General features: G+C 43.9%; 2 pseudogenes; one reads left to right on the top strand and one right to left on the bottom strand.

The window, feature by feature from the left end:
* Window positions 1-310: 310 nt before the first annotated feature.
* On the bottom strand, window positions 311-4,392 carry LOC104669907 (annotated as a pseudogene).
* Window positions 4,393-10,697: 6,305 nt separating this feature from the next.
* LOC104669906 overlaps window positions 10,698-21,657 on the top strand; it is a 43,031-nt pseudogene continuing 32,071 nt past the window's right edge.

Raw genomic sequence — 21,657 nt, 5'->3', positions numbered from 1 at the left:
GATATTTAACAGAAGACAGATTGGTAAGTACACAAAAGCCTGAAAAAGCTATGGTCAAAGTACAGCTTCCAATTGTAATTCACAGGTAAAAGTCCTAATCAGTAAAACTACTGACACCAAAGAGAGATTAATTGCAAATTGAATTCTAGCAGTGATTTCAACCTAGCTTGCTTTTGTCATAGTGTTATTTTGGTGGGGTGGTTAGGTAGGAAATGAGTAGCTTAGTATACTGGAAGGCTGATAGGGCACTTCATTTTCTTTCTAAGAAGTCAAGATGTTGTGTTCCTCTGCATGGTAGACCTAGTGGCCTCTAATCAGTGAAGAGTGCTCCTTCCTCAGCTGCAGCCTTCTCTGTCTTGTGCTTTCATGATTTCTTTAGGTAAAAGTGTATTTTTGGACTTCTCAACATTCAGTTCTATACATAACTGTTCTCCTCTCTCTAGAAGCAGGCAGCAACATTGAATGCTTTATAAGGGCAATTGCTGAAGGTCTTCTCTCTGGATCTGGATGAATCATAAATTTGAGCAACTCTGTAAATTCTTGGAAAAGCCTGTGTAGTATCTGAGGTAATCTATTCTATCTGATTCCATGCCATTGGTCTCCATTCCTGGGAAGAGATTCTGCACCAGCAGCACATACCACTGTGAGGGCAAGTACAAGATATCTGCTTTTAGTAGCTGCTATAGTTCTTCTGTAAAACTTCATTTCCAAAAAAAGGACTATCATCCTTTTCAATCTGTGGGCTAGAGATCCTTGTTACATGCCCAGAATTACCTATTTTAAGTATAACTTTGGGAGGGATTGCATTGGGGAGTTATACATGATATAAATGATGAATTGATGGGTGCTGACGAGTTGATGGGTGCAGCACACCAACATGGCATAAGTATACATATGTAACAAACCTGCACGTTATGCACATGTACCCTAGAACTTAAAGTATAATAAAAAAAAAAAAAAAAAATAAGTATAACTTTGTTGGATGCCCAGTGACATGCTTTGACTGTGTCTCCACCCAAATCTCATCTTGAATTATAGCTCCCATAATTCCCATATGTTGTGAGAAGGACCTGGTGGGAGATAATTGAATCATGGGGCAGTTTCCCCAATATTGTTCTCCTGGCAGTGAATACGTCTCAATAGATCTGACGGTTTTATAAGGGGAAACCTGTTTCACTTGGCTCTCATTCTCTCTTATCTGCCGCCACATAAGATGTGGCTTTCGTCTTCTGACATGAGTGAGAGGCCTCCCCAGCGATGTGGAATGTGAGTCCATTAAACCTCTTTTTCTTTATACATTACCCTGTCTCGAGTATCTCTTTACCAGCAGTGTAAAAATGGACTAATACACTAAATTGGTACAGTTAGAGTCGAGTGCTCCCTTAAAGATACCCAAAAATATGGAAGCAACTTTGGAACTGGGTAACAGGCAGAGGTTGGAACAGTTTGGAGGGCTCAGAAGAAGACAGGAAAATGTGGGAAAGTTTGGAACTTCCTAGAGACTAGTTGAATGGCCTTGATCAAAATGCTGATGATATGAACAATGAAATCCAGGCTGAGGTGGTCTCGGACAGAGATGAGGAACTTGTTGAGAACTGGAGTAAAGGTGACTCTTGTTATGTTTTAGCAAAGAGACTGGTGACTTTTTGGCCCTGTCCTAGAGATTTGTGGAACTTAGAACTTGAGGGAGATGATTTAAGGCATCTAGTGGAAGAAATTTCTAAGCACCAAAGCATTCAAAAGGTGACTTGGATGCTGTTAAAAGCATTTCATTTCAAAAAAGAGACAAGAGAACATAAAAGTTCAAAAAATTTGCAGCCTGACAATGTGATAGAAAAGAAAAACCCATTTTCTGAGGAGAAATTCAAACCAGCTGCAGAAATTTATATAAGTAGAGTAGCCAAATGTGAATCACCAAGACAATGGGGAAAATGTCTCCAGAGCATGTCAGAGGTCTTCATGGCAGCCCCTTCCATCACAGGCCAGAAGGTCTAGGAGGACAAAATGGTTTAGTGGGCCAGGCCCTGAGCCCTCCTGCTTTGTGCATCCTAGAGACTTGGTGTCTTGTGTCCCAGCCACTACGGCTGTGGCTACAAGGGGCCAAGGTACAGCTTGGGTTGTGGCTTCAGAGGGTGCAAGACCCAAATCTTGGCAGCTTCCACATGGTGTTGAGCCTGCAGCTGCACAGAAGTCAAGAATTGAGGTTTGGGAACTTCTGTCTACATTTCAGAAGATGTATGGAAATACCTGGATGTCCAGGGAGAAGTTTGCTGCAGGGGCAGGGCCCTCATGGAGAAACTCTGCTAGGGCAATGTGGAAGAGAAATACAGGGTCAGAGCCCCTACACAGAATCCCTACCGGGGTACCACCTAGTGGGGCTGTGAGAAGAGGGCCATAGTCCTCCAGACCCCAGAATGGTAGCTCCACCAACAGCTTGCACCATGCACCTGGAAAAGCTGCAGACACTCAATACCAGCACAAGAACATAGCCAGGAGGGAGGCTGTACCCTGCAAAGCCACAGGAGTGGAGCTGCCCAAGACCATAGGAACCTACCTCTTGCATCAGCATGACCTGGATGTGAGACATGGAGTCAAAGGAGATTATTCTGGAGCTTTAAGATTTGACCCACTGGATTTTGAACTTGCATGGGGCCTGTAGCCCATATTTTGGGGCCAGTTTCTCCCATTTGGAACAGCTATATTTACCCAATGCCTGTACCCCCACTGTGTCTAGGAAGTAGCTAACTTGCTTTTGATTTTACAGGCTCATATGCAGAAGGGACTTGCCTTGACTTTAGACTGTGTTTTTTGTTTTTGTTTTGTTGTTTTGTTTTTTTGAGACTGAGTTTCACTCTTGTTGCCCACGCAGGAGTTCAATGGCATGATCTCGGCTTACCACAACCTCTGCCTCCTGGGTTCAAGCGAGTCTTCTGCCTCAGCCTCCCAAGTAGTTGGGATTACAGGCATGTGCCACCACACCCAGCTAATTTTGTATTTTTAGTAGAGACAGGGTTTCTCCTTGTTGGTCACACTGGTCTTGAACTCCCAACCTCAAGTGATCTGCCTGCCTCGCTCACCTAAGGTGCTGGGATTACAGGCATGAGCCACCACACCCAGCCTGGACTGTGGTCTTTTGAGTTAATGCTGAAACGAGTTAAGACTTTGGGGGACTGTTGGGAAGGCTTGATTGGCTTTGAAATGTGAGGACATGAGATTTAGGAGGGGCCAGAGGTGGAATAATATGATTTGGCTGTTTCCCCACCCAAATCTCATCTTGAACTGTAGTTCCCATAATTCTCATATGTTGTGAGAGGAATCTGGGGGGAGTTAATTGAATCATGGGGGCAGTTTCCCCAATACTTTTCTGGTAGTGAATAAGTCCTCCTGAGAGCTCTGATGGTTTCATAAGAGCAAACCCCTTTCACTAGTTTCCCTCATTCTCTCTTGTCTGCTGCCCTGTAAGATGTGCCTTTTGTCTTCTGTCAGGGTTGTGAGGCCTCCCCAGCCATATGGAACTGTGAGTCCATTAAACCTCTTTTTCTTTATACATTACCCAGTCTCGGGTATGTCTTTATCAGGAGCCTGAAAATGGACCAGTACCCCCAGTCGTCTTCAACCCCTTCTTCAGAGGCTGCATTGAGGATTGAGGTTTGAGATATGAAAATATTACCAGGTTACATATCCATGTGAATCAAAGACATCGAATGAATATACCTCAAGTACTGGCCAACTTGCAGAAGGAGATCCTTCACCTCTGCTTGTTAAAAGTAACTCGTGATTCTGGAATTCTTACTTGTAGCATCAACTGACCTTCCACCATCACAATATCCATTCTGTGGAAGCATATGAGCATCTGCCCAAGCAGACAAGTGTCAAACTCCACGAATGCGGTCCGAGCACTGCGTGAGCATACACTTCTCTGAAAGCGTTCTGCTCATCAACAGAGCCAGCCAGTGACTTTTCTGATCACTTAATGCACCTATCCAGTCTCTCCACAGGCGGCCCCTGGGTCTGCCGGGGGTGCTGGAGTCGGGGTGGCCCTGGCGCTGTCCCCAGCCCCATTCCCCAGCCCGTGCAGCACCATGAGGTGGGACTCCTGGGCGCGTCCTGGGCTCTGGCCCACCTGCGACACCAGCTGCCTGCAGGGCCAGACCCAGCTCCACCCCTCGGGGCTTCGCGGCTCAGAGGGGCGCCCAGGGCGCTGGGTCCGGCTTCCTCTTCACCGCCCACGGTGTCCGCCCCGGCCCTGGCTTGACCAACGGCGGCCGGGTCTGGGTGTGGCTCGGGCTCGGGGCGCGCCCCTCCCATCTCTGCAGGGTCCGCCTTCCCGCCGCTGTGGGGCCCCGCCGAGACCCCCGGTGGCCCCGGCTCCAGCGGCTCCAGCATCGCCATCTCCGGGCAGATCCCCCCCTCCCCGGGCAGACGTCAAAGCGACCGCGCGGGGGGGCCGGCGGGAACTGGGGCTGCACAGCGCGGCCTGGGGTTGGGGCGGCGGGGCCCCCGGGAGCTGCTCGGAACTGAGAGTCTTGGGGCCGCCCGCTCTCAGCCCATCCATCTCGCTGTGCCCGACAGCGCGCATCAGGAGGGCATCAAAGGTGTTTTAGTAGAGTGGCAGTGGACAGCAGCATCCATGCAGAAGGTGCAGCTTGTGGACAGAGTCACAGGCTGGTTAACCGGTGACAAATTCCTGAAGGTGCCTGACAAATTCAAGGAGAGCCTGTTTCCAGATCAGCTGGGGTCTGGGTTTTGTGTTCGCCTTTTCCCACTGCTCCAGTGAGGCAGGACAGTGGGGCCAGATTGCACTCAACCATGGTCAAGAGCTCCCCTACAAGCTGGGGAGGACTAACTCCCTTCTCAGCCCAGGGACACAGAAGGTTAGAGCAGCCTGTCCAGTGGGGATTTGAGCTCAGAGAGGGGAAGCCACTGTCTCAGAGTCACAGAGCAGGTCAGCGGCAGGCCCAGGTCCTGGATCCGCAAGCTCTTTGTTTCTGAAGAAATATTCCACCCCAGAGCATGAGAGTTATCTGAGCGCTAACTCCCTAGCAGGTGAGGTCATTTTGCCCATTCTCTCTTTTCACCTTCATTGTGTGTGTGCTTTGTGTAAATGTCCCCATCGTATGGTGGAAAACTTAGGCTCAGAGAGGGGCAAAGGCCTGTGCAAGGCTACAGAACTCAGAAGTGCCTGAGCAGAAACAAGGACCAGACAGACTTTCCCTTGACTTTGCTCTGGTCCATCTGGAGGTGGGGCAATTTGTTGGGGGACCAGAGGCCATCAGCAGCCCTCTTGGTGGCCATGTGAGCTCAGGGGAGATGTGCATGAAAAAGCTGGAGGCCATGATGCTTTCACCCTCACTCATTTCTAAAGGGGCAGGAATCTTTGCATGGCACAGATGCCTCGTTTGCCAAAATGACCCTCCCCTCCATGCCTCTGGCCCCAGAGGTGAGTCACAGGTGGGTGAGGGTGGTGTCAGGCATGGGCAGGGTGATGTTGCTAGCACACTCTTTAGGCCCTGCTTCAACCCAGGAAACTGGATTTGTCAGGCAAAGCCCAGATATAGTGTATCAAAATCTGGATTTCAAATAATGTTTTCAGGTGATTCACATGTACATTGATAATTTTAACTGGCAGTAATTCTATAATTGAAAGGGAAAAGAATATATAGATATATTGACTTGTCAAAAAGGTAAAGACTGAATGTTTCAAGGCATATACATCTTATCTTACAAAAAATAACTAAAAACAATAATAAAGAGGGGATAGGGAATGAGTTGAAGTAGAAATTAAACAAATAGGGCATAATTAGTAGATGTTGAGGCTGAGCATCAGCTTATACTATTTTGGTTATTGTGTATAGGTTAAAATATTCTCTAATAAAACACTTGTATAAAAAGAAAAACTGTAACATTAGCTCTTAAGATCGTGGTTAGGTTTGGGGAGGAGGAAAAGAGGAAGGAAGTGGTTTGTGGGCAAAAACGGGTAGCTCTATTCTATAGTTACACAAATGTATTAGCTTTGTTACAACTTATTGAGCATTACATTAATATTTTATTGTGCATATGTTTCTGTATGCATGTTATACATCAATAAAATTTTAAATATTATTTAATCCTAACTTAATATTTCAGAATAATAGCAATGCTTGGCATTGTTTTGTTTCAAAGTGGGGCATTTACACTCAGGCATCATGAGATGGATATTAATATTCCAAGGTATTTATTCATGTCCTGACCTTTGGGCGTCCCCCTCAATCTTTCATTTTTTATTTCAATTGAGTAAGCAGCATGGTTTTAGTTTTGGGGAATGTAAATTTCTTACAGCAAAGTCCTTCCTCCACAATATTCCCCACGGCCAGGCCACCTAGCACCGTGGGCTGCACATAGTGTGCACCCAGTGTGTGTGGAACTGGTTTGAATCAGGAAGAAAACAAGTAGCAGAGGTCAGTTTTGCAAAGGATAGAATGTGGGTAATACGAGTAAGATTGAAAGGCCACAACTCAACAGCAAACACTTCTTACATTAATTTGAGAAATACTTGCAACTGGTCCTCTGAAAGATGGTGGTTTACAGCAGACATTGGGAGTGTGGTTGCATATTGTAATCACCTGGAGAGCTTTAACTCACACTGCTGCCTGGGTCTCACTCTAGAGATTGTCTTAATTATTCCCTGGCAACTTGGGTTTGGGAACATTAAACACCACCTCCCACATGCACAGCAGGTTATTCTAATGTGCATACAAGGGTAAGAAGCATTGATTCAGGGTCAGGGATGGATTGGTTGTGTGTGATTTCTATGTGTGGTCTAGGCATTTGCCCTATAGCTGCTCCTAGATGGGGGTCTTAGAAAACATCTTGGCCCTTGAAAACATACTCTGCTGGTTGGCTAAATTGCATCAGGGAAAAATAGCAGCAGCTCCATCTCTATGTCACTTGCCGTCAGAGCAAAAGTTGTTTCGGGCACAGTAAGTTGATTTAGTCATATTAAAAATCATAAGTATCCTACCAATACAGAATAAGGATACAAAGGGTTTCCAGATATGTGGAGTGCATTATAGGTGTTTTTGTATTTATCCTATAAGAAATTACAAATATAATGGTGGGCATTAATTTCCTAAACCAATGCTTAGCCATTTCCTCAAATCATTTCCAGTTTTTCCAAGAGACTTCAAAAGCATTCCCTGGAGTGAATTATTTCTAATGGTGAAGAGTACTTGATAGATGGGATGAGATTCTCAAAAAAAAATCTTGCTTCTACTTCAGAAGTGTCACTCTTCAGCTCCTTGAAGGACCAGGAAACCTGGCTGAGTAGTATGGTCTATGGAGGTGCATGGGCTTCAGAGACAGGCCAACGATGATCCTGAGTCCAAGCCAGCTGCTTAGTAGATGTGGAACAGTTTTATAAGCCTTACCTGTGAGAAAAAACAAAACAAAATTGATTGCAAAAAGAGAAATTTAAAAAATTTTCTTATTGTATTCATGTTCTTGGCAATGGCTTTTATGCTGGTTCCCATCAACAGACAGAATCTGTTTCCCAAACCTTGAACTTTCTTGCTTTATTTGCACAGGCCAAAGCTGTGCATATGACAGTGGGCCAGTTTGGTGCCTAGGCTCAAAAGGTCTTAAATGGCTCTGTTATCTTTTTCAGAATTTTTCCATGTCCATGAAAACAAGCCCATTTTAGCTTTCTGTAGGATAAAGTAGCATGCTGAGAAAAGCCCAAGAGCCTCAGTTTACAGACAGCTCACTCCCAGAAGCAGAGCCACCTAATTCACCAGCAGCTGAACACTCACACATATAGGAGCCAAACTGAGCCCAGAAGAATGGCCCAGCTGAGCCCAGTCTAAATTTCTTTTTTTTTTTTTTTGAGACGGAGTCTCGCTCTGTCGCCCAGGCTGGAGTTCAGTGGCCGGATCTCAGCTCACTACAAGCTCCGCCTCCCGGGTTTACGCCATTCTCCTGCCTCAGCCTCCCGAGTAGCTGGGACTACAGGCGCCCGCCACCTCGCCTGGCTAGTTTTTTGTATTTTTTTAGTAGAGACAAGGCTTCACCGTGTTAGCCAGGATGGTCTCGATCTCCTGACCTCGTGATCCGCCCGTCTCGGCCTCCCAAAGTGCTGGGATTACAGGCTTGAGCCACCGCGCCGGCAGCCCAGTCTAAATTTCTAACCACCTCAGCCCCTGAGAGAGGAGACAGTCAGAGGCTGGTTAGGAAGATAGGGAGGGAGGGTCTCGGGAGAGGAAAACCACCCGCGGGACTGCACCTACCGTGCCCCTGTAGGTAGTGGGAAGAAATGTGGTTAAGAACTTCCTCTTATGCCAGGATGTTGCTCAGATGGGACTATCCCAACTTAGGCATAGGCAAAATAAATCAACCTAAATTTCCTTGTTTTCACCCAGCTCATTGTAAAGTCATTAACCTGATATTAGTATTGTGGTTTTAGCTTCTCCCCTGTAAGTTTCCCTTAGGCACTCATGGGTAATAACCAAAATGGAATCACTGTGGCCAACCCCAGGCATGCGCAGATGCAACACCCTTGGTGGGGAACTTGACCCCTCCCCATTTGGGTAGAACCCACAGAAGACTTCCTCTTTCTTGCCACATAAAAGACCCAGAAGTCAGCCCCATTTCTGGCAACATGCTTTCAGGTCCCCTCTTGCTGCTGAGAGCTTTCCTATTGCTTAATAAATCCTATTCTGCTTTCTCACTCTGGTGTATATGTGCCTCATTTTTCCAGGTCATGGGAGGAGAGCCTGAACCTGGCTAAACTGAGACCACCACACCGGCACCAAACAGCAACTAGGAGACCGTGATATTCACGTGGACACTCTCAGCTTGCACCTCTGCTCTCTCTAGGGGGCACTGTCCCACCCACCCTTGAGCCTGAGGAGAAAAGTTGGTAGGCTGTTCCCTCACTTCCAGAAGAAAAGAGGTGTTCAGGCTGTCACTTCCCTGAGGTCAGAGCCCTCATGGCTGCACTCAATGTGGCAGCCACCTGCCATATGTAGCTACTGGGTACCTGGAATGTGGCTGGTTTGAAGTAGTATGTGCTGCGAACAAAAAAAATGCACAGTGAGTTTAGAAGAATTAGACCAGAAATATACTTTATTTCTAATTAGATTGATCATGTATTAAAACAGTATTTTGGATACAATAGGTTACAATTACAAACATTTCACTTGTTTCTTTTTATTAGTTTGGATGTGGCTAATAAAAAACTAAATTCACAACGAACATTTTATTTTTTAGAGACTTGTTTCCTCTTCAAATCTCAGGTGTCCTACTCAAAAGACCAGAGGCCAGAAAGGTTATGAAATCTAAAACATTAAAATAATTGTGATTATATTGTTTCCATTTGTGAGCAAGCGTGTCTGTGTGTGTGCGTGCGCGGGCATGCACAATTGATAAATGGACGTAACATTACACAACAGAAGGTTAAAAATGAACCCCCAACAGAGCCAGGCCTAGCACAGAAAGCAAGCCCTGACTGAAAATACCTGGAGAGACGAGTCTGTCACTCTTGCCTCATTAAGTGTATGGTCGAATTTCTGTCACTCGAATTCTGTCACTCAAAGCTTGAGGGCGTAGAGCTAGTAGCGGTATCCAATGAGGGCGCCGGACTGGGAACTGCCCAATCGGGCAAAGGAGGGGGCGGCATCCGGGATCTGGCGCGGCTTTTCTCTCTCTCTTAAGCCAGAGCTGTGTTAGGGCCTCACGGTCCTGCTGCCACCCTCAGGGAGGCCTCGGTGATTCCGCCACAGCCTCGGCCTCCGTCGCTCTGTGACCAGCGGGTATTGGATGATTCTAGCTAAGACTTCGCGACACCCTTGAAGCCCTGAAATGGTGAGTGTGCTGGGCGGGGCGTCCTGAGGCTGGGAGGGGCCTCATCGGCACCGGCGGGAAATGGCGGCCGCGGGACCGAGTCTGCAAACGGAGTCTCCGCTGCCGCCGCTCAGCCCTCGGTCCTCAGTCCCCTCCGGTGAGGGACCCGCGCTCCTGTCGGTCCCCGCAGGGCGGCTCTGCCCAGCCTGTAGCCCTCCTCGTGCAGCTCTTTGCCCGCAGCCCCGCACCTTCCCCGGGCTGTGGGGTGAGGAGCTCACCTGGAAGACGCCGGCGCGGCGTGCGCGGGCACCGCGTGGGAGGAGCTGTGGTCCAGGGTCCCGTTTCTTCTTTACCCTTTTCGGAATGAGATGGAGGCTCCGTCAAAACACAGAGTTCATGTGAGCAAACAGGACTCATTAATGGGACAGCGCCCCCGTGGCTCGTGGTTTGGGGGCTGCCAGCGGGTCTTGAAGGAAAGGCTTGTGTGAGGAAGGGAAGCAGATCACCCGCCCGCCCCAACTTTCCCACCGGTCCCCTTGCCCTGAGCGCCGCCTCTGCGTGGCTGTTCCTGAGTGGCCTCTTTTAGAATAGGCTGGTGTCGTGTGCACAGCGCTTCGCTGAGTTCTGTGAGTGGTTCTGCCACATTATGGAACTTGAGGAGGGTGTGGGCGCCCCTGGTTTGCTGGAGACGTTCAGAAATGAAGACGGGTGTCCAGAGGCAGGGACTGGCGTCTGCAGGGGGGCAGTTGCGGGAAGAGCGCTGAGCTTGTGGGGTCTGCGCTGACTCTGGGTGGGGTCTTTAGTGAGTTGCTGGACACCCTGTTGGGGTTGGAGCATTTGGTGTTGAGGAAACTCCGCAGGTTTTCTGTCAGAAGAAAGACATGGCTGAGCCTAGGCTGGAGGGAGTCGCCCATGTCTGCGGGAGGCGCGACTGGGTTCTGCACATGCGCGGTCCTGCTGGGCACTGTCCTGTTCCTCCAGGTCTCCTTGCGGGGAAAGAGGGGACTGAGAACTTGGAGGAAAGGAGTTCTGAGAAACATCCCTTCCCCGCACCCTGCTGCCGGCCGCCACCCGGTGCTAACCCACTCCTGAGCATGCCCACCGGGCATTCGCATGGCCACACTCATCCCAGGACAGGGTTCTACCCTCAGGAATTGTGCCCATGGCAGCTTTGCTCCTACAATTTTCTCATAAGAACACACACAGTGCCCAGAAGACTCCTGGCTCATGTCAACCCCAGATCTGTAGCAGGAATCTGTTTTTTTCACCTACCTAGGCTTCTGGACTACCTGATCCTAATCTCCTCTGCCTTTATCGACTCAGGAATCAGAGCTTAGCCCTGCCTGGGCCTGAACTTGTAGCACAAACCAGTCCTTTCATCAATCCTGCCTTGCCCCCACCCAAGGCTCTTGATAGCACCTTTCTCTCTTATGCTCTTTTCTTCCCCACACATCCTCTTTCCTGTGCACACAGTTTGCTCAAGTGCATCCCTCATGTGCTACAAGAATTCCAACGTTAGTGAGTTCAAGACCAGACCTTTAGACCTGCCTGTTGTAGGACCAAATACAAATTAGAAGAGGCTTAATGCTTTCTCTTTAGAATGAGGGAAGAACTTTTGCTCTTCTCCCTTTTCTTAAAGCATTTAGTTTGAAAACTTTTATATTTAAATATTTTCTCTGCTTCTTTGAAAAATATGTAAATCATTTTTGTCAGGTAACTAGGTCATTTGTCTTTTTTGACTCAAAACTGTCTTTAGGACCTGGGAACTATTGCGTTGAAATGCGAATAGCAAGAATATACACCCTATGCAACAGTTTCTGTAGGCGAGTAGGAGGCTGCCTTCAGCAGGTACCTGCCTCCACATGTCAAAACTACGTCCTATCATAAAGATATGGAAAGTGGTTTTTTGGTTTGTTTGTTTGTTTTTAATGTTACCAATTAGAAAACCCAGATGACCTCCCAAATTACTAGTTGACATTATTATAAACTATGTATGACAAATGGTGCTGTCATGTCTTGTACTTGAGTACTAATGGCGATGTTTTTTCTGTATTTGCAATCTATTAGATTGCCTGTGATGCATATCATATTTTGGTTTAATTAAATAACAAATCATTATCTTGCTGTTCTGTTATTGTGGAGAGTATCTTAGGATTGGAGATTATTTTGCTTTTAGTTATATTTTCCAAGCACTGTCCAGAATTACCAGATGGTATACACAAAGTGCCCACCAGGCTTCTCTTTAGAAAAAACCTTCCTTCTAAGGATTCCAGTCACAATCCACAATTTTTGGCGAAGTGCACAAAGTGCAGCAAAGTGCTCCACAAATCTGCAAACCAAAAGTTCTCTCTCTTTGGGATCTACAATCACTTCTAGAGCAGTTAGAATAGATTTCTACAAAAATAACTTTTCAGGACAGCCATCAGTTATTCCACTTCCCTCCATGCTCCTGGCATCTTCAGATCTGACACTGGTTCAGACATCATGGGACCCATACACCCAACCAGGATCACACATGTGCATTGATTAAACCTGAGAACTTCAATTCTGTCCCTTCTCCCCTTGTCCAAATGCCCACAAATGTCCATAGCTCACCAGCCCTCCAGGACCTAAATGTGCATTCCCAAATTCTGAATTTATGTCCTGGGATTTGAGAGAAAAATGACACTTTTATCTAAGAAATATAGGTTCTTTTAATTATCAGACCCAGAGACTTGTTAAAATGAGACCACAGTCCTACTATTCCCCTCTTTGAACTATTTGTTTTTTGAAATTCCTTGCTATTGCCATCAGTGGCTATAAAGTAACCTAATAATACCACAATGGGCACTGTAACCCACACTCTATGACTTAACAATATATAGCCAGCCACTAACCAATTTTACTTCTGTAAATCAATAGAAATGTCTAACAACTTTGTATCATTCCCCTCTCTGCCTTCTTTTTTGCCTTTAAAAATACACTTGTAACTGCTTCTAATTGGAGTATATATTCAGGGCAGCTTTATACTGCAAGGTCGCAATCTTCAAGCTTTGGCCCAAATAAACTCTCTACTTATGTTTACCCCAGCTTTTTCCTTTTAGGTCAAAATATTCTTCAGAATGTGTTGAAGGAGCCTCCATGAAAGGCTGTCTCTGATTTTACTCTGTTTGCTGTAATCCCCAGGAATGCAGAGGCACATTGATCTCACCTAGAATCTGCACATAAAAGCTGGCTTCTGCCTAGGATTCACAAGATAGGGCCAGACTTTGGGTTAAAGACATACAGAAAACTCAGAGAAGGCATTTTCTGCATTATGAGAGGTCAACATAGACTTCTTAAACCCCACTTTCAGCGTGGAGCCCTTTGAGTTTTCCAGGTCTTGTCACCTGCTACAGCTGTGTGAGAAGCTTCTGGTGTGAACAGAATCCTGTGACAGAATCTGTAAGTGTATAACAAGCACCATAGCAGTGGGAGGTCAGGGCCACAAAATATCCAGAGCCATAATCACAACCATAATCACAAGTATGCCATCCTGTATACTGGGGTACTGGAGAACTTTCGTCTTTCCTCTTGTCTCAGAGTTAGCTGATCAGGGACAGTGCATATCACATCTGGATCCAGAATCTGCAGCTCTACCTGGGCAGTTCTATTTTCTATTTGCACTCCATGAAGTCAGTCTCAGTCTTTCTTGCCTGGATCACTATGGGGGCTTCAGCCAGGGTCACTGAGGACACTCAGTGAGTATTTGAGACATTTGAGGATGTCTTGTGCAGACTGGGGTCAGTCTGACAAGAAAGTCTAATTCTGGTTCCATTTCAGAGAAAGAAAAATGACTTATCAAGGGTTTGTTCCTCCCCTCACAGAAAGAATCTCATTGGTTCATAACCAGATAAGAGTTGTTCCAGTTTTCTGGTTCTGGAGACTCAAACTGATCAATAAGCTAATTGCTTCTATTTTGTATGGTCATTAGAAAAAGAGACGAAGCAGTCACGGTCCCTCCCTTGAAGGAACTTGCAGTCTAGAGCACATGAATAAATGGTAGAATTCAGCATCATGTGTTCAGTACAAAGACGGAAACTGCATGGGAAGCTTAAGCTTCATTAGGGTTACTTCCCTTTTATTGTTTTGTGAGTTTTGATGCCTCTACCTGAAGGGCTATTCATGGATAGAAAAGAAGTTCTTATTATTTGTATTGTTTTTAGCTTGCTAAGAATAAGTATTTAGCTTCTAATATAATTGGTCCAGAAAAACATAAGGGTTTTGGTTAAATTCCTCCTTATTGTATGTTGTAATATAGACAGGGAAGTGTCTAAAATAGATTAAAATTACACAAACTCTGGGAATCAAATTTCTCTTGCTCAGGCTTAGAAAAAACAAAACTGAAAATATTTAGTGGCCCAGAGAGCAGAAGCCTAGGGCCCACCTTCTCTCCCAACCCTGCCCAGATCCACCCTCTGCTGAATCTTGTCCAGGTCTAATCCACACTGAAATCTCTCACAGAACTGCTTAGAGGAGATCTGAGTTTGGGGTGGCTGCTCCTACTGCCTCTTCAGAGCTGGTGCTTCCAATTTCCTGAAACACAAAAGCAGATAAATGGGGAAAAGCAATATACTTTTGTGCTTTAAATTCTTTTTATAAAATTAAAACCAGTGTTTCTAGAGACACCCAGCAATCTGTTCTCCATCCCTACAGTTTTTTTTTTTTTTTACAATTCTCAAAGTAAATACAAATACAAAAATAAATTCCTCTGAATTGCACTTAACACTTCCATTCTGTTTCTCTCCCATCTATTTATATTGAACTATTATTCTGAACATTTTTTTAAAAAAAAATCAATGATAGGGAAACAGAAAAAAAAAATAGAAATGCTGGGCCCTGCATTTAAATCCTGGGAATTATAGGACACTTAGTACCCACCTCCCAGGATGTTATGAGAATTAACACACATAATGTGAGCTTCCCAGCACAGTGCTCTGTGACATACTCCTGCACACAAGTACATGCTCCGTAAAGATCACAGTAATGCATGTGCACATGTTTTTCAAATGCAGACTTATTTAGACATTGCCACCATCTCCAGCCTCTGTAACCATTGAAGGGCCTGCAGAGAATGCCCTGTTTCAGGATGATGACTGGTGGTCTTGTCTTCCGATGAAAAGTATTTGTGTTGGGGTAAGGGACCCTGTGTGCTGTGCCTGCTTTCTCTAGCTGAGTGGTACTATAATGGATCTAGGGGGAGGAATATCAGCATCAACAGGAGACTTGCTATAAGAATCTATATAATTCATGGACCTTTTTCAAACCTGCAGAATTTTGTTATTTACAGTGAGGCCTAGAATAGCAAATAATTTATACGCACATTGAAGCTTGAAAGCCTGTGCTTAGCTGACTCTCAGCCCAGTCTTCTAATAGGATCACATGGACTGTTTGACGACAAACAGTCACTTGTTCCCTCCCCACAGATCCTGTCTGTTGTTCTGGGTGGAAACATCCCTGTTTTTAAAATTAAAACATGATTCTACAGCGAGGCCAGGGTCAAGCATGAGGGTTTCCAGATACTTTAATGAGTGGTGAGTTTACCCTTTGTTCCAGGAAGTCACAGGGCCTACTCTGCTTGGTTTTGGTAGCAGCAGGTCAGTGTAGCCCATATTTCCACTGCAGCAACAGTAATTGCTCGCATGCCTTCCTTTTTCCTAAGAGTTATAGAATACTTTAGAGAACATTACTGTGTTGAAAGTTATTTTATCAGATAATTACAGTCAGAACTAGCTCCCTTAACTCATTTCTCCTGTGGTCAAATTGAGAACTCTGTCACTGGCCGGGCGCGGTGGCTCACACCTGTAATCCAGTGCTTTGGGAGGCCGAGGCAGGCAGATCACGAGGTCAGGAGATTGAGACCATCCTGGCTAACAAGGTGAAACCTTGTCTCTACTAAAAATACAAAAAAAAAAATTAACCAGGCATGGTGGCAGGCGCCTGTAGTCCCAGCTGCTCGGGAGGCTGAGGCAGGAGAATGGCATGAACTCAAAAAGCAGAGCTTGCAGTGAGCTGAGATGGCGCCACTGCACTCCAGCCTGGGCAACAAAGCAAGACTCTGTCTCAAAAAAAAAAAAAAAAAAAAAACTCTGTCACTTGATAAATATGTGTTTTCAGGAACCTTAACATTCAGGGATGTGGCCATAGAATTCTCCCCAGAAGAGTGGAAATGTCTGGATCCCGCCCAGCAGAATTTATATAGAGATGTGATGTTGGAGAACTATAGAAATCTGGTCTCCCTGGGTGAGGATAACTTTCACATGTAATTCCTAATATTCCCTCAGAGTTTTATTTTTTCTCTTTGTAGAATGTTTCTTGGGAGCTTCTGCTTTGCGTACATTAGTTTCAGTTTGTTTCTTCATGAAAAAATTGGGAGTTTGCTGATGTAAAAAAAATCTTTAAGATGTTTCATCTTTACCTAAACCTTCTTTTTTCTTGAGGTAATTTGTGTCCTTCACTCTAGATTACTGGTAATTCTAGAAATTCAGTGTTGTAAAATATTGTTTTCCACATCTTAAAATCCTGGGCCGGGTGCGGTGGCTCAAGCCTGTAATCCCAGCACTTTGGGAGGCCGAGACGGGTGGATCATGAGGTCAGGAGATCGAGACCATCCTGGCTAACACGGTGAAACCCCGTCTCTACTAAAAATACAAAAAACTAGCCGGGTGAGGTGGCGGGCGCCTGTGGTCCCAGCTACTCGGGAGGCTGAGGCAGGAAAATGGCGTGAACCCAGGAGGCGGAGGTTGCAGTGAGCTGAGATCCGGCCACTGCACTCCAGCCTGGGCGACAGAGCAAGACTCCGTCTCAAAAAAAAAAAAAAATCCAATTTGCACCAAGTTTTTTTGATTCAGTAGTACTGGGTAGTGGAACTTAGAAACCACAGATTTAAAATACTTAAATATTCTAAAGAGCCTATCAGGAAACAATTTTTTGATCAATTTTTTAGAATCTTCCATCATTTGTCTTTTCTTCTTAGCGTAGGGCTAAGTTGGTAATTGGTGAATCCTCGGCAATAGTCATGTTACTTTTTTTTTTTTTTTTTTTTTTTTTTTTGAGTAAAACAGGTGTTGCTCTCTTTAACTCAGACCTGATCACTTGTTTGGAGCAAAGAAAAGAGCCCTTTAATGGGAAGACACATGAGACAGTAGCCAGAGCCCCAGGTAGGTGAGAGTGAATGAAGGAGAGGACACAGGCAAGGGGACCAAAGTCAAAGAAGGAAGCCAGGCCTTCAAATGTAGTTTGGAAAGCTCTTCTTCAATGCAAATAATTTCTGAAAAGGCTGCATTTTTTCTCATGTTCACAAATAGGGGCATCCGCAGCCCCCTGCTGTTAAATCTTCTAAGAATTCTCTTTTTTCTTTTTTTTGAGATGGAGTCTTGCTCTGTCACCCAGGCTGGAGTGCAGTGGTGCGATCTCAGCTCACTGCAGCCTGTGCCTCCCAGGTTCCAGCGATTCTCTTACCTCAGCCTCCTGGGTAACTGGGATTACAAGCATCTGCCAATACACCTAGCTAATTTTTGTATTTTTAGTAGAGACAGGGTTTTGCCATGTTGGCCAGACTGGTCTCAAACTCCTCCTGACTTTAGGTGATCCACCTGCCTCGGCCTCCCAAAGTGCTGGGATTACAGGTGTGAGCCACCACACCCAGCCCTCTCTTTTCTTTAGAGATCTCCCTTCAAGTTTATAGGGAGAGCCGATGTCCACTTTATCACTTATAAGGGGCTGCATGATCTGACTGCTGTTCCATTGCTTTTGGAGACATAGGAATTCTTGTGTTATTGAGGAGCTCTATGTTAACGTATTGTTTTCAAATACTGATTTTGTTTCATGCCTAAATATGTAAGGCAAGTAGTGGACATATTGGAATTTGGTTCAGAAATCCCAGGAACGCTAGGGACAGATGTTGTACCTTTTCTGCTTAGTGATTTTTAATCCTATTGCAAATGTAATTCTACAGAAATTCTTTCTTAGCAATTTTATAAGAACGATAAGCATTTTCCTAAATATGAAAAATGTGTTGCTGATTGTACTTCAAAATGTTATTGTTTTAGTATAAACTGAGATTTGTAATTTAAACTCTATATGTGTAAATTTTCAAATTATAATATAGTTTAAAGCATAGTTTTCCAACCTTTTAGCTTCCCTGGGCCACATTGGAAGCAGAATTGTCTTGGGCCACACATAAAATACACTAACACTAACGATACCTGATGAGCTTTACAAAAAAAAAGTTCATGAATAATTTTTATGATATCTACCACAACAGATAAGCAAAATGTTCTTACATTCATTGGATTGAATACCACTTGATTAAAGTATCTACTCACCTTCAAGATTTCTTCCCCCCCCCCCCACCCCCCCGAGAGGGAATCTCGCTCTGTCGCCCAGGCAGGAGTGCAGTGGCGCGATCTCAGCTCACTGCAAGCTCCACCTCCCTGGTTGACGCCATTCTCCTGCCTCAAGCCTCCAGAGTAGCTGGGACTACAGGCGCCCGCCACCATGCCCAGCTATTTTTTTTGCATTTTTAGTAGAGACGGGGTTTCACCGTGTTAGCCAGGATGATCTCGATCTCCTCACCTCGTGATCCACCCGCCTCTGCCTCCCAAAGTGCTGGGATTACAGGCGTGAGCTACCGCGCCCTGCTAAGATTTCTTAAATGCACTGTTATTAACTAGAAGACTGCTAAGTGTATATTATTATTTCCTAATAACTATTATCTTACAATTTTAGTAAGAAGCCTACTGGGGATCGGGCACAGTGGCTCACGCCTGTAATCCCAGCACTTTGGGAGGCCGAAGTGAGTGGATCACCTGAGGTCAGGAGTTCGAGACCAACCTGGCCAACATGGTCAAACCCCGTCTCTACTAAAATTATAAAAATTAGCTGGGCATGTTGGCAGGCACCTGTAATCCCAGGTACTCAGGAGGCTGAGGTGGGAGAATTGCTGAACCCGGGAGGCTGAGGTTGCAGTGAGCTGAGATGGCACCATTGCACTCCAGCCTGGGCTACAGAGTGAGACTCTGTCTCAAAAAAAAAAAAAAAAAAAAAAAAAAAGCCTACTGGGATTCTGTCATTGAGATCTATATCTATGTAAAAATGTGGGTCTCACACATACACACACCTATATAAGTTATATATGTGTATTGTAAATTCTCACTTAACATTGTTGATAGTTTCATGGAAACTGTAAGTGAAGCAACATATTGTTTAAGAAAACTAATATTGGCTGGGTGCGGTGACTCACACCTGTAATCCCAGAACTTTGGGAGATCGAGGCGGGCGGATCATGAGGTCAGGAGTTTGAGACCAGCATGGCCAACATGCTGAAACCCCATCTGTACTAAAGATACAAAAAATTAGCTGGGTGTGGTGGCGCACACCTGTAATCCCAGCTACTCAGGAGGCTGAGGCAGGAGAATCGCTTAAACCCAGAGGCAGAATTACCATAGTTGAATTGATAGAAACAAGGGTTATGTTTGAATGGTATATATAGCAACATGGTTTTATTTAAAGATGCAGTTTTCAAAAACCTATTTTGAACATTGTGTACTTACTGTGACATGGATTTTTCTGATAAATAAAAATAGTATAACTATATATTTAATGTGTACAATGTAATGATTTGATATGCATATACATTGTGAAACAAAATGCAGTCAAGTTGGTGAAGACATCTAGTACCTCAATTTTTTTTTGTAGTAAGAACACTTAAGATCTACTGTTGTAGCAAATTGTAAGCATACATTACAGTATTACTAACTATAAACACAATGCTATTTGGCTAATCTAATGCTAATTTACATTAGATTTCTCAGACTTACTCAACTTATAGCTAAAAATTTGTAGTCTTTGAACATCTCATATTTCTACCCTCAGGCACTAACAACCCCCCCCCTTTTTTTTTTTTACAACCACCATTTTACACTCTGCTTCTATGAGTTTATTTTTTTCGATTTCTCATTTAACTTAAGCAGTTTCTTTGTCTTTCTGTGGTTGGCTTATTTCATTTAGCATAATGTCCTCCAGGTCTATCCATGTTGTAAATGGCTAGATTTCCTTCTCTTCTGGCGGAATAGTATTCTGCTGTCTATATATATATACACACACACACCATATTTTGGCTATTGTAAACAATACTACAGTGAACATAGGGCTGAAGATCTTTTTTCAAGGTACAAATTTTATTTTCTTTGGTAGGATGCTCAGAAGTGGTATTGCTGCATTGTATGATATTTCCATTTTTATTCTTTACTGTTTTTTATGATGACTTTATTTACATCTCACCAACAGCATACAGATTTCCCTTATATGTATGGTTTGTCTAGTTTTGAATGGGTTATTATTGTTTTGCTTTGAATTGCAGAAGTGTCTTTATACATTTTGGATATTAACTTCTTATTAGATATATGGCTTGCAAATAATTTCCTATGCTGTAGAGTTTAAATAATTTTTTTTCCTTTGCTGTGTGGAAGCTGTTCAATTTGATGCACTTCCACTTGTTTGTATTTTTTGTTGCTGTGCTTTTCATGCCATATCAAAAAAGTTATTGCCAAGATTAGTATTAACAAGGGTTTTTTTATATATATGTTTAGGAGTTTTAAGGTTTTATATCTTACATTTAAGTGTTTCATTTTGAGTTAATTTTGGGGTATGGTGTAAGAAAATATTCTACTTTTATTCTTTCACTTGTGGGTACCCAGTTTTTCTGGCACCATGTATCGGCAAGACTGTATTTTCTGCAGTGGATATTCTTGGTGGCCTTTTCAAAGATTAGTTGACCTTGTATTCTGGTTTTGTTTTTGGGCTCCCTATTCTGTTCCATTGGCTTTTGTATCTGTTTTTATGCATATGCCATACTCTTGATTACTATAACCTTTAAATAAAATGTGAAATTAGAGAGTATGATGCCCCAACATTGTTCTTTCTCAAGATTGCTCCAGTTATTTAAAGTTTTTTAAGGTTACACTTAAATTTTACAATTGTGTTTTCTATTACTGTGAAAAAAGCTACTAAAACTTTGATAGGGATCACATTGAATCTATAGATCATTTTGGATAATATGATACTTTGACAGTGTTAGTTATTCTAATGGAATATGTTTCCATTTATTTGTATCTACTTCAATTTCTGTCATCAATATTATTGTATTTAATGTATAATTTTTTTATTTTATTGGTTAAATTTATGTTTATACTATTGCAAATGAAAATTGTTTCTTTTCTGGAAAATTTGTTGCTACTGTATGCAACAAATATTTGTATGTTGGACCAGATGCAATGTCTCATTTCTGTAATCCCTGCACTTTCAGATTCCAAGGCAGGTGAATGGCTTGAGACAGGAGTTTGAGATGAGTCTGGGCAACACAGTGAGACCACGTCTTTAAAAAAAAAAAACCCACAAGTATTTGTATGTTGATTATGTATCCTGATACTTTAACAAATGCATTTATTAATTCAAACAATTTTTCTTGTTTTACTCTAGGGTTTTATATATGTATGCATGATCATATTATCTACAAACAGTGACATTTTTACTTCTTTTCCAAGCTGGAGAACTTTGTTGTCCTTTTCCTTACCCAATTTTTCTGAAAGAAACTTCCAGGAATATGTTAAGATAGAAGCTGTGGCCCTGCAGGCAGGCCTGCATATCTTGGCCTCAGCTGTGGTCTCTGAAGCAGCCCTGTGTCTGTACATTTGAAGGATCTAACAATGATTACAGTTCCTGTAAACTATTTTTGACAGGTAAAGATCTCCCATTTGTTTGGTCCACAGGCTGATGAGATTACCTCTGGGGTTGCAGAGAAGAAGAGTTGTAGCTGGGTTA

This window comes from Rhinopithecus roxellana, chromosome 2, assembly GCF_007565055.1.
Source record: "Rhinopithecus roxellana isolate Shanxi Qingling chromosome 2, ASM756505v1, whole genome shotgun sequence".
Lineage (NCBI taxonomy): Eukaryota > Metazoa > Chordata > Mammalia > Primates > Cercopithecidae > Rhinopithecus > Rhinopithecus roxellana.
Note: the sequence above shows the minus strand (reverse complement) of the source record. Positions and strands in the feature narration are given on the sequence as shown.